Source organism: Notamacropus eugenii, chromosome 4, assembly GCF_028372415.1.
Source record: "Notamacropus eugenii isolate mMacEug1 chromosome 4, mMacEug1.pri_v2, whole genome shotgun sequence".
Taxonomy (NCBI): domain Eukaryota; kingdom Metazoa; phylum Chordata; class Mammalia; order Diprotodontia; family Macropodidae; genus Notamacropus; species Notamacropus eugenii.
In genome coordinates, this window is record NC_092875.1 from 313,249,374 (window position 1) to 313,263,247 (window position 13,874).

Consider the following 13,874-nt stretch of genomic DNA (forward strand, 5'->3'; position numbering starts at 1 on the left):
TTTTATTTCATCATGATCTGAAAAGGATGCATTGACTATTTCTGCTTTTCCACATTGGACTGTGATACTTGTATGCCCTAATACATGATCAGTTTTTGTGTATGTGCCATGTGCTGCTGAGAATAAGGTATTTCTATCCCCATTCAGTTCTCTCCAGAGTTGTATTATATCTTCCTTTTTCAGAATTGAATTCACCTCTCTAACTTCTTTATTGTTTATTTTGAGATTAGATTTATCAAGTTCAGAGAGAAGTAGGTTGAGGTCCCCCACTAGTATGGTGTTGCTGTTTCATCCTCTAATTCTCTTAACTTCTCCTCTAAGAATTTGGATGCTATAGCACTTGGTGCATATATGTTTAATTATGATATTACTTCATTGTCTTTGGTGCCTTTTAGCAGGATATAGTTTACTTTCTTTTCTCTTTGGATTATATATCTTTTTGCTTTTGCCTTGTCTGAGATTACAATTGCTACCACTGCTTTTTTTTTTTTTTACTTCAGCTGAAGCATAATATATTCTGCTGCAGTCTTTTACCTTTACTCAGTGTGTATCTTGCTGTTTCAAATGTTTTTTTTGCAAACAACATATTGTAGGATTATGGTTTTTAATTCATTCTGCTATCCACCTCCATTTCACGGGAGAGTTCATCCCGATCACATTCACAGTTATGATTACTATGTGTGTCTTTCTCACCATTGTACCCCTCCGTATTTATGGTTTTATTTCTCCCTTTTCCCTTCTTCTCCTCAAAATAGTTTTTACTTTTCACCACTGCCCCCCTCAGTCTTCCCTGCTTTCTATCATCCCCCCTCCTTTTTCTTTCCCTTACTACATCTTCCCTCCTTTCTTCTCCCTTTACCTCCTGCTGCCTGTATTACAAGTCAGATTTCTATACTTACCTGAGAATGTTATTTCCTCCTTGAACTAAATCTAATGAGAATAAAGCTCAAGTGATGCTCATGTCCCTCCCTTCTTTCCTTCTACTATATGTTTTTGTGCTTTTTCATGTGATGTAAATTACCTTTTTCTGCCTCCTCCTTTCCTCTTCTCCCTCTGCACCCATTAATTAGGTATTTTTATCATGACATCAGTTAATTTATACCCACACCCTCTATCTACGTATATCCCTTTTATATATTGTCATAAATATACAATTTCCAAGATTAACAAGTATCATCCTTCCTATAGGGATGTACACAGTATACCCATATTGAATAAAAAGATTTTTTTCTTTTTTCTCCATTCACCTTTTTATGCCTCTCTTGAATGTTGTATTTGAAGATCAGATTTTCTATTCATCTCTGACCTTTTCATCAGGAAGGTCTGGAAATCCCTTATTTCATTGAATAGTTATCTTCTTGTCTGAAAGATTATGCTCAATTTTGCTGGCTAGTTGAAACTTGATTATATGCCCAGTTTTTTTTTTTTTACCTTATGAAATATCATATTCCAATCCCACTGATCTTTTTTAATGCAGAAGCTGCAGTGTTCTGTGCAATCCTGACTACAGTTCCTTGGTCTTTGAATTGCAGCAATATTACTTGGTGTTTTCAATTTGGGATGTCTTTCAGAAGTTGTTTGGAAGATTTATTTCAATGATTGTTTTGCCCTCTGGATCTAGGACTACAAGGCAGTTTTCCTGAATGATTACATAGAAGATACTAACTAGGACCTTTTTTCATCATGTTTTTCCAGTAGACCAACAATCCTTAGATTTTCTCTCCTGGATCAATTTTCCTGGTCAGTTGTATTTTTCCAATGAGATATTTTACATTTTCTTCTACTTTTTCATTCTATAGATTTTGTTTGACTGATTCTTGATGCCTCATAGAGTCATTAGTTTCTACTTGCCCAATTGTAATCTTTAACAAATTGTTTTCTTCAGTTACCTTTTGTATCTCCTTTTTGAAAGAGTTACTTTCTCAAGTTAGGTTTTGCATACCCCTATCCATTTGGAAAATTTCACTTTTTAAGTAATTGAATGCAGTTTTAAAATCATTGGTCAATTTTTCTTCTACCTCATTAATTTGACTTTTTAAAATCCTTCTTGAGCTCTTCCAAAATGCTCTTTGGCCTTGACACCAGTTCATATTCCCTTTTAAGATTTTAGATGTGTGTACAGTGTCAATGCTGTCCTCTTGTGAATTCCCATTTTGTTCTTCCCTGTCTGTGTAATAAGATTCTATACTTTTTGGTCTTCTAATTTGCTTCTTACGCATTGTGATTGCCTTTTTCCTGACTTTTAAAGTGAATGGCTGCTTTGGGGGACAAGGGGCTCTGTCCCACATTTCTTGGGACAGAGCTAGGGAGAGCTAGGGAGCTAGGGTCCTGCTTACTGGCTTTGTATTCTGTGGCCTCTGCTTCTTTCAACTAGAAGTCATATAACACTAAAGCTTATCTGGTGCTGAGCTGGCTGTTGTGTGCCAAGGCTGAGGCTAGATGAAGTCTGAATTTCCCCAGGGTTACACTGAAGGTCATGGGATGAGGTGTGGAGGAAAGGCAGTCTGGCTGCTGGAGATCTCCTCCTCCCCTAGGGCTCCACTAACCCTGTCTGCCCAATACCCCTGGTTATGCTAAAGCACACCTGGGGTTCTGGTGTTGGTGTTTACTACCTCCAACTCCCTTGGGCTCAGGATCTTCTTCTGGTTCCCTCATGTAGGGCTTGCTGGGATGCTTCTGGTCTTGTACTTGTCCCCTTCAGCCACCACAAGAGTGACCCTTTCCACTGGTCTCCCTAGCCTCTGGAGCTAAAAGACTGTTTGCCCTTCCTGCTGGCTCCACTATTCTAGGATTTTTCCTGGGGCAATATTCTCTGTGTTTTGCAAGATTAATCAGGGTTGGTGAGAGCTCTTACAGTTTACTCTGCCATTTTGGCTCCCCAAAGTTCAAGTAGGTGACTTTCATATATTTAGTCTATGGTCTGTTAGCCCCAGGAATAGCTGTTGCAGCTGTCATGGGCCCTGAACTTCTCTCTCACCCAATTCTGCTGGACTCCTATCCTTTGCTGAGCAGTTTGGGAATCCAAACTGCCACTGGAAATTTAGCCTGCCTGCCCAGAGTCATTTCCTCTTTGTTATGGCTGCTTTTGTGCTGGTGCCTCCATGACCTCTGTGTTCGCCCAGCCAGGGGTAACATATCCTTTGTGTCAGTCTCTCAGGCTGTCCTCAGCAGATAACTGCCACACTGTCTCCTAGTGGATTCTGCCACTCTAAAATTAATTCAGATTTACCTCTTAGGGGTATCTGAGGGAATTTGTGGGTCCCTGCTTTCACTCCGCCATCTAACATGATCATTTTTAACAGATGACTCAATGGTATGTTCTCAAATCTAAATTTCAAATAGATTTAGTAGAACACAACCTGGGATCTACAATTACAATCAAGGAAATCAGCTTTCCATAGTATGTTTTTTCCAATCTTGAGTGTGTACTCAGTCATCAGTTCTGACCAAAAGATTCAAGAGCTACAGTACTTATCTGATAACAAAAGTAAGGACATCGGCACTTTCATGAGGAGTAAATTTCTTCAATCAAACTTGAATGATAGGGAAGATACCTATTGCCTGTCTTACGGGTCAGTCATGCTTGGGGTAACTTTTAAAGTCATACATTCTAAGAAGTCAGTTGAAACACCTAACAATGTGAAGCTTTTCTAGAAGAATTTTGTAAATGGTGAAGGGTACTCTACTCCTGCCCAACCATGATAATGTCACCTGTGAAAATGAAGAGAGAAAGAGAGAAAGAGAGAAAGAGAGAGAGAGAGAGAGAGAGAGAGAGAGAGAGAGAGAGAGAGAGAGAGAGAGAGAAGAGAATGAAAATTAGCTGTTGACTACAGATGAACATTTGAGAAGAGCAGGTTCATAAAGTCTCAGTTACATTGAACCCTAAGGCCGAAGCATGATGACACTATAGGAAGAGAAAAAATTATGAAGGTCACATAGAGCTGGAGGTGTTGCCTTATCTATGTGTATTCCCAATATGTGTTTCTCAAATAATATGTATGCTAGCTTATCTTATTAATATCATGTGATTTTACGGGAGGATTTTCTCCAGGTTTATACTGGGAGTAATATATAGTTAGTACATTTCACATTATACTGCTATTGTAAAATTCCTTGTGAGCTATTGTTTTAGAGTCGCAGACTCATAAAATGCCTTGAATTTAGCATATTCTGTCTCTCCCCTTTCAAAGATACAACATGGAAATATGAATTTTGCTGAAATCCAGAAGGGTTAATATTCCTCCCAAACGAATGTAGATTAAGAACAATACAAAGAAGTAGGAGCAATATACATGCATACATGTGTGTTTATATATATGTATGTATGATATGTATATGTCATATATATGTGTGTATATATGTATGACATATAAAGGTCCTTTGACATTTATATCTGTGATCTTATGATCCTGAGTCTATGGTATGTTTTGAAGAATCTGACCTCAGAATCTGATACATTATTACAACGAGCTTGCACTTGGACTTCTGATTTCATCTGTAGTTTCAGCATAGTTCAGTTATAGGAGTGTGAGTATTGGAGATTACTTCTAGCTTCCCTGGGTAAACAGTTGTACCTGAACCAATTAAGGAGGGAAAAAATCATGTAGTTAACTTGAAGCTAATTATACTCATTTAGTAATTTAGGGGTTGGACTTTTTGAGAAGAAATTTAGTAAAATAAATGATAACCTGATGATAATTTGAAAAACAAACTTGAGACCTCAGTGCTATTTCAGATTTTTGTTCTAGAGAATAAGAAAAGAAGAATCAATCAAACAATTAAAAGGGAAGGTTGGAGAAGATTAGGAGTGGAAACTGAAGACATAGTCTCAAGAAAGAAAGAATAAATAGTTGGCAAAAAAAATAAAAGGAAGTAAGAAAAAAGAAGTGGAAAAATTAGAGAGATCAGCAAATGTGTAGAGCAAATCTGAGGGTGAGAAAATCGCTCAAAAGACAGAATACTGGTACTAGATCAAGGCAGAAAGAGATGGGTTTGACTGTAGAATTCTTGCTGAGAACAGAGAAAAGAGTTTGAGTCAGGTCAAGGAACTAAGAAGAGATATTGTATTTAAAAAATTACCAGTCTTAGGGTTGAGGTATAAACACCCATAGTAATTTCAAGAAATAAGGTAAAAGGTCAAATCCATTATAAAGAATAATGAAAAATTATCATCACTTGCTTGGAGCATGTAATTTCTGCCATGGTAAAGTTAATATTATCCATCTTCCAAGTGTAGGCCAATTTCCCCCACACCTACAAAAGAAAGGACTGTCTCTCCAAAGGAATGGCTCTCCAGTCTAGGTTGTTAGGGGGAAATGGACAGTTTCTAAAGGAGATAGAAACAAGGTTTTGGTGCAATGAGGGATCTGTGGTAGATGAAAAATTGAGTGATAAAGGGAGAGCAAAAGGAAGCAAAAGAACAGCTGTACAATATGAGTTTAAAAAGAGATTTTAGTCATTTCCTAAAGATTAGAGAACTTGATGGTGAAAGGAGGAAAATTCAAAACACTTCTTGTCTTTCTCAAAATAATAGTAGAGTTGCAATAGCTATCAGGTGAGATTTCATTCCGTTAAAGGGCAGAGAAAAAAGAAAAAATGTAGAAGTAGATGGGAATTCCCTTTCATTCATTAAGGTGAATGAGTGATTATTTGTTGATCTCTTAACACCAAATCAATCTTTAGATTCTCTCAAGACTTATCAAAATGTGTAACAACTATTGCTTCTGATGATTTATGAGGCTTTCAAATGACACTTTCAGAAAGAAGCTTAAAAAAAAAACATTGCTAGTTATAAAAAATAAATCTTGGAAAATCGTAGGGGTTCAAGTTGTGAATTTGTGTTTGTTTTTCAACTAAAACCCCACCAAAGACAAAGGTTGAATAAACGAAAAAAAAAAAAGTGGTAAGACAACATCTGGTTAAGAAGGTAGTGCTCCAGAATAAAATTTGAATTTCAATATCACCACTTACAATGCAATGTTTGCAGTCTTTTGTTTTGTTTTGTTTTGTTTTGTTTTGTTTTGTTTTTGGTGAGAGATGGAGTACACCTAACAAAGGATGGTTATTTAATTTTCCTGTAAATTGTATCAAAAGAGTTTTAAACTAACAAAGATGGGAGAAGGAGAGGACTATCTAAGTATATTCCCCCAAATTAGACATTATGGAGATTAGCACCCAAGAAAGAAGAGTAGAAGCTGATACTCAGAAATTAATAGGAAACAAAATTTGAGAAAGAAACAATGAGTAAAATTCATGACTTCAAGTATTTATACCAAATGTCTAAATTTTAGGCAGCAAACACAAATCATTAGAAGATTTAATGCAAGAAGGCAACTCTTACCTTCTACGTGTCACTCAGATTTATGATCATAGTCCTAGAATAACAACACCACATTCAACAGAAACATGAGGGGATAATGGGAGGGATAACATAGTATATTAGTAAGGTATCCACACTTAAGGAAAACCAGGAAACAAAGGAGGATAGTGCTTTTGCCTTTTGAATACACATAGACCACTTGACAGAAATAGGAACTGGATGAAGACTTTGGGGAAGAAATCACAGGCCTGGCACAGAGATTTTATATAGCAATGATTGGGAGTTCAATCACTCAGGCATCTGTTGGAGTACTCTCTCTCTGCCAAAGCCAGAGAAGCACTAACTTCTGGGTGATAATTTTATCTTTTGAAAAATAGAAGAACCTCCAAAGGGAAATCCCATTTTGGATAAAATTTTCACTAACAGAGAAGAGAAACTGGATTCCAGAGTGGAGATGATAGGAACCTTAGGGGCAAGGAGAGAAGGGAATGAAGGGAATAGATTGTGGTTGTGGAACACTTCTTATAGGAGAATCTGAGCTTAGTTTCCAAAAAAGCCAAGAAAACAAAGAAGCAAAAATGAAGGGAAGGAACATTACAGTCATGCTGGGCAACTTATGAAAAGGCCCAGAGATAGCAGATGAAAGGTAGTGAGCACGACAAAACAAGTAGGCCAGTGTATCTAGATTGTAGCATGTAGATAGGGGAACAGAGCATCAGGATATTGGGCAGACTGGAAGGGGCCAGATGATGTAGTTTCTGAAATGCCAGATAGAGAATGTTCTATTTGATCTTGGAGGTGGGCCATATTTCCTATAAATGAAGGTGAAAATATTAAAAATACTTGGCATGATCAGGGCCAATCTAGTTTTTGAAGTATAAGATAGGGAAAGCTGGAGTTTGAATATATGAGAATTGTTTGGAAAAATACCTGGAAATTTTAGTGGACTGAAAGCACAAGAAGAACCAGTGGTACAAAGTGGCAACCACAAAAACCAGTGCAACTTTGGGCTGCATTAAGAAGAATATGGGTCCCAGGAACAGGAATGTGATAGACTCACTATTCCCTGCCCTCATCATAGTTCATCTGAAGTACTCGACTCTGAGCAACGTGGCTTAAGAAGGACATTGAAAGCTAGAATATATTCAGAAGAAAGAAACAAGTGTGGTGAAAGGCCTTTAATCCATGAGATATGAGGATGATGTGCAATTGCTATCTGATATCATTCTTATTTCTATTAGTTTTCTTTAAATGCCTGTCTTTTTCCCAAGGCAACATATAGAGATGGAGAGAGGACTTAGGAGAATATGATGTAAAAATAAAAGGCACCTATAAAACATTGTAAAAGGTAAGGTTGATTAGAAAACTATATATGAAGGGTTCTTAGCCATGGTAGAGATTTTTACTGACAAATTATAGTTAAAAGTGAACCAGTTCAATTAGAATGTGGAATAAGTAGAGGTGGTGTCATATGTAATCAGACTTGACAGATGGATTGGAACCAGATGTGAAGGACATTAAATGTGAAGTAGAGGAGTTTGTGCTTTATCCAAGTGGCAATAGGGAATAAAGTTTTTTTTTAGCATGGATAGTAACACGCTGTGTCATTTGTTTGGCAAAATTAAGAGAAAAATTACAATGAAGAACATTCCATTAGAGAATCTGTCATATGGTGTGAAACCTAGAAAGAATCAACCTCGAGAAAACACTGAAACTATTCACAGTGGTGAAGTTTCTAGCATTCATTATGGTTGGGAGCATTTTGATAATGCAATAGATGGAAGGTACATTTTTAAATTGGTCCATCACAATCATATGCCACAACTTGTTCAGCCATTCCTCAATTAATGGCTATCTCCTCAATTTCTAATTCTTTGCCACCACAAAAAGAGCTGCTATAAATATTTTTCTACATATAAATCCTTTTCCTTTTTCTTTGATCTCTTTGGAATACAGATGTAGTAGTGTTATAACTGGGTCAAAGGATATAGGCAGTTTTATAGCCTTTTGTGCTCTCCACAATGTTTGGATCTGTTCACAACCCCACTAACAATTAATAGCAATAATTTTAATGATTAACTGTGTGTGACTTGATTATTCAAATCAATGCAATAATCCAATACAATTCCAAAGGAACTATGGTGAAATATTCTATCCACCTCCAGAGGGAAAACTGAGGACCTCTGAGTGCAGGCTGAAGCATGCTTTTCTCCCCTACTTCATTTTCCTTGCTTTTGTTTTATTTTTGAAACATATCTATTATGTAAATATGTTTTACATGATTCACATAAATACTTGATACCATATCACTTACCTTTTCAGTGGGTGGGGCAAGGATTGAAGGGAGGGAGACAATTTAGAACTTAAAATTTTTAAAAATGAATGTTAAAAATAAAGAAAATTATATAAAAAAATTAGAGACTAAAGAACTAAGAATACTCTCAAGTATACCTTCAAGGGAGAAAACATAGTTATGAACTGCTTAGACATAATATACCAATTCTTTGGTCAGTTAATTTAATCAGGTGGCCCATATTTCCAATAGACAAAGCTGAAATTACCATAAAGTAATCACAAAGCAATTGGCCACTACTTTCTTTAAAATACAGAAATAACCTTTTGTGATTCATTAATAATGCTAGTTAGAACTTTATGTACAGAACTAACAGTAGTTATGCTTTGGATGAGGAGGTAAGATATAGTGCTTTACTGACATGAACTTAGTAGTTTTTAGAAAATCCCATTATCATTGAAGGGACTGAAAATTGTATCATCACCCTCCTTCCACAAAAGTCCTATTCTGATGTCTTACAATGATGTGGAGATGACTTAGTTTCTCAAAAGATATAGCAGTGGAGCACAAGTTTTGGCAGGATGGGATGGGAAAGATGTTAGGTAAACCCTCACAAGTCTCTATTTCTGTGGTCAGAGGTCCACCCTGAAGGCCCATAGTAATCACATTGGCCCAGTCTTTTGACCAAAGCAATTCGTGATGTTCTTGAGGAGAGAGACTGTTTCTGATTTGTTTTTCTGTTTGTGGTATCCTTAATAGCATAATTCCTGACATATAATAAATACTAACTTAATTCTTGCTGAGGATGTGGCAGTACTTACTAAGATAAATGGTATATAGTAGATCATCTGCTCAGGTAGGTGGAGCAGCTGTATTCTTCATAGATAGATAAAATGGCCACTTGGAGTAAATTGCTCATCATTTGAAGAATGATTGCTTTCCTGAATGATCCCACTGAAGATACTGGGTATCTGTTGAATGAACAATCATTGATCTACATTTCTTGATAATATAACTAAAACACATTGGAATACCTCTGGGATTGTTTAATAGAGTTCTCTACTCAGTCCTTCGTTGGATTGTTGTTGTTGTTCAGTTGCTTCAGTTGTGTCTAACTCTTCATGACCCCATTTGGGGTTTTCTTGGCATGGACATTGGAGTGGTTTGCCATTTCCTTCCCACACTCATTTTATAGACAAGGAACCTGAAGCAAACAGGGTAAAGTGACTTGCCTAGAGTCACCCAGCTAGTAAAGATCTGAGGCAAGATTTGAACTCAGAAAGAGGAGTCTTTCTAACAAAAGGATAAATAATTTATTGAAATCTGACTTTCCTTAGAGCTCTGGCTCCTCTTTCTTCTATGACATGAAATGGCACAAAGAAGGCCCTCCTACTTATACTTTTATTTAACTCAATGAAACTATGTCATCCATATTGATCCAGAATTAGTTTTGCAATCCTTGTGGTATGAATAGGTGGTTTTAAATTGTTAAGACTTTTTAGCTACTGTCCCATGCTAGCTGCTGTATTTTCTGTATGTGTGCCCTTAGATAGCCCTTCTTCTCCATCTTAAGCACTCCCCAATTAGTATCCATTTTTGTGCCCTCCTCACAAATTGCTTTAGGAAATTGAGATATTTACAAGTGTTCAGCAAGATGGAAAAGGTCAGGAAGCATTGTTCTGTGATTTTGACATGAAACCACTGAATACCACTGGACTTCTTCCCAACAGGATTATAACATGCTCTGTTAGTTAAAGACAGATTTGTTGTTAAATCAGAAATGCATAAGCAAATAAAGTATGAATAAAAAGATGGAACATTTTACCATGCAAGTATAAATGGAAATCTCTGACTGCCAGTATGGCATTACTCTCACAGGTCCGATAAACACAGAGAGTTGGAGAGAAAGCAAAATGGGTAGAGATCATGATTTATGATGAAAAGAATAAAAAATTATAAATGGTGAATAGATGCTTTGGCCAAACTATGAGAAGGAAGTGAATAGAAATGTGGTAATGCATTTTACCTAATTAAGTGACAACTCTAATTTTCATACTGAAATGTCTTTCTTAAAATAAAATTGTAAGTTCTACTGCAGTACAATGATGTAAAAGTAACAGTTATGAAACTGCAATGCTTTGGATAGCCACTAATATGATGCTTTGTTTTTTAGATAATTTTAAGTGTATTTTCTGTTTCTTCAACTAAATTGCAGTCTCCTGAAAGTATAGATGCTTCCTATGCCATTTGCTCCCCTGGTTTCTAATGATCCAGCTCAGTGGTAGATGAAACAAGCTCATATCAGTTCAGAAACCTGCTTATTAAATTTTAGAATTAATATTTATATTTCAGAATCAGGAAGTGCTAAAAAGGAGTACTTGATTTATTTATTAGTTGATTTAGGTACCTAGATTTAAGAAAATGATGAAGAAAATGTTAGTAAGTTTGATTAAACTTAACAGTGTGAGATATATACATGTTTTCTCTTCTTCTGAGATCGGATTGTTAAACATTGACCAGCATACTGCTGGTCTAAATCTAAGAGAGGATGAGATAAACAAAATACAACAAAAAATTTTATCATAGACTACTCAATGGTAAATATATTCCATTGCAATCAATTCAGTGAGTTACTAAGCACTTACTATATAATAGGAAGTATAGTCAGTAAAATTCTTTGTAATAATTCAGAGAAAGTTGGAGAATATTCATAGAAATTAGGACAAACCAGTCACACCTGTTTAAAATGAAATCTAAGGAAGAAAAAATATGAGTATATTTTCTCTTTATTTCATGCTAAGTGAGACAGAGTCAGGAATGAAAAGGTTTTTTTTTTAATTTTTTGCCAATTGCTTTGTTGTTCAGTCATTTCTGGGAATTGCCAGCAAGTAAGCTCCCTTTACCAAAGAAAAGCAACAACTGATGTGAAACATTGACCTAGATAATTACCTGGAGCATTGAGATATTAACTGGCTTGTCTAAGGTCACATAGCTAGTCATTACTATGTATCACATAGGAATGTGTGTCATAATAGGGATTCAGTTATCTATTATGTCATGCTGTCTTTGTAGTACTACTATAACCAATAATTCAAATAAAAGAATAATAATAGCAATGGAATAGTTACAGACAGGTATGAGCGAGAATTATAGGGAATGGGAAAGAGTGGAGGGTTTACAATCTGCCTCAGAAAAGGGAGTACCCACATTTATATGATCACAAATTTTTCTAACTACACAAATTTACCTTGCATTTCATAGTATAAGGGACAGGCAATCTTTGCAGATGATACAACAGCATACTTACAGAATCCTAGGGAATCAGCTAAAAAAATACTTAAAACAATTAACAACTTTAGCAATGTTGCAAGATATAAAATAAACCCAAATAAATCAGCAGCATTTCTATATACTATTAAAAAGCCTATCAGCAAGAGACAGAAAGACAGATTTCATTTAAAGGAATAGTAGACAACATAAAATATTTGTGGGTCTACCTGCCAACACAAATTCAAGAACTATAGTAACAAAATTGCAAAACATTTTTCACACAAATAAATTCATATCTAAATAACTGACAAGATATCAGTTGCTCCTGGGAAGGCCAAGCTAATATGATAAAAATGACAATTCTACCTAAATTAATTTACTATCCAGTGCCATACCAATCAAGCTAGCAAAAAGTAATTTATAAGGGTAGAAAAAATAACAAAATTCATGTGGAAGAAAAGAGTCAAGAATATCAAGGGAAATAATGAAAAGAATTGCAAGGGAAAGTGCTCTAGTCATAACAGTTCTTAACTTGTATTATAAATTAGCAATCATCAAAATTACTTGATGGTACATAAGAAAAAGAACCATGGGTCAGTGGAATAGATTAGGTACAGAAGACTTGGTGATCAATGACTACAGTAATCTACTGTTTCACAAACCCATAGACTCCAGCATCTGGGATAAGAATTTCATTATTTAATAAAAACTGCTGGGAAAACTGCAAAATAGTTATGGCAGAAGCTAAACATAGACCAACATCTTACATTGTATACCAATTTAACATCAAAAAGGGCACTTGAATTAGACATAAAAAGTAAGATTATAAGCAAACTGGAAGACCAAGGAATAGTTTACCTATCAGATCTATGGAAAAGGGAAGAATTTGTGACCAAACAAGAAAGAAAATATTATTAAACGCAAAGTGGATAAAATTGATTACATTACATTACAAAGTTTTTGCACAAATAATGCAAATCTCACCAAGATTAGAAGGGAAGCAGAAATCTGGGAAACAGATTTATAGCCAGTGTCTCTAATAAGGGAACCATATCTAATATATATCTATATCTATGTCTATATATATCTATATACATATAGATCAATGAGTCAAACTTATAAGAATGCAAGTCATTATGTAGTTGACAAATGGTCAAAGGATATGAACAGAAAAGTTTCGGATAAAGAAATTATAGCTATCTATAGTCATATAAAAATGCTCTAAATCACTGTTGATTAGAGAAATGGAAATTAAAACAACTCACATCATACCTATCAGATTAGCTAACCTGACAAAACAGGAAAATGATAAATGTTGGAAAAGATGCGGAAAAATTGGAACACTAATGCATTATTGGTGGATTTGTGAACTGATCCAACCATTCTGAAAAGTAATTTAGAACTATGCCCAAGGGGCTATAAAACTGTTCACACCCATTGACCCAGAAATACCACTTCTGGTTCTGTATCCTAAAGATATCATTGAAATGGTAAAAACATCCATATGTACAAAAATATTTATAGCAGCTCTTTTTTATGTTGTTATAGAATTGCAAATTGTGGAGAGGTCCATGTAAATTGGGGAATGGCTGAACAAGTTGTGGTATATACATTTAATGGAATACTATCGTTCCATAGAAATAATGAGCAGGCAGACTTCAGAGAAACCTGTAAATATTTACATGAACTGATATTGAGTGAAGTGAACAGAATCAGGAGAACCTTGTACATAGTAACAGTAACGTTGTGCAATGCCCGACTTTGATAGACTTAACTCTTCTCAGCTATAGAAAGATGCAAGACATTGCTAAAAGAATCAGGATGGAAAATGGTATCCACATCCAGAGAAAGAACTATGGAGTTTGAATGCTGGTCGAAGCATACTATTTTCTGTTTTTTTCATTTCTTCTTTCTTGTGGTTTCCCCTTTGGTTCTAACTTTTCTTAGCAACATGACTAACATGGAAATATGTTTAATATGAATGTACGTATA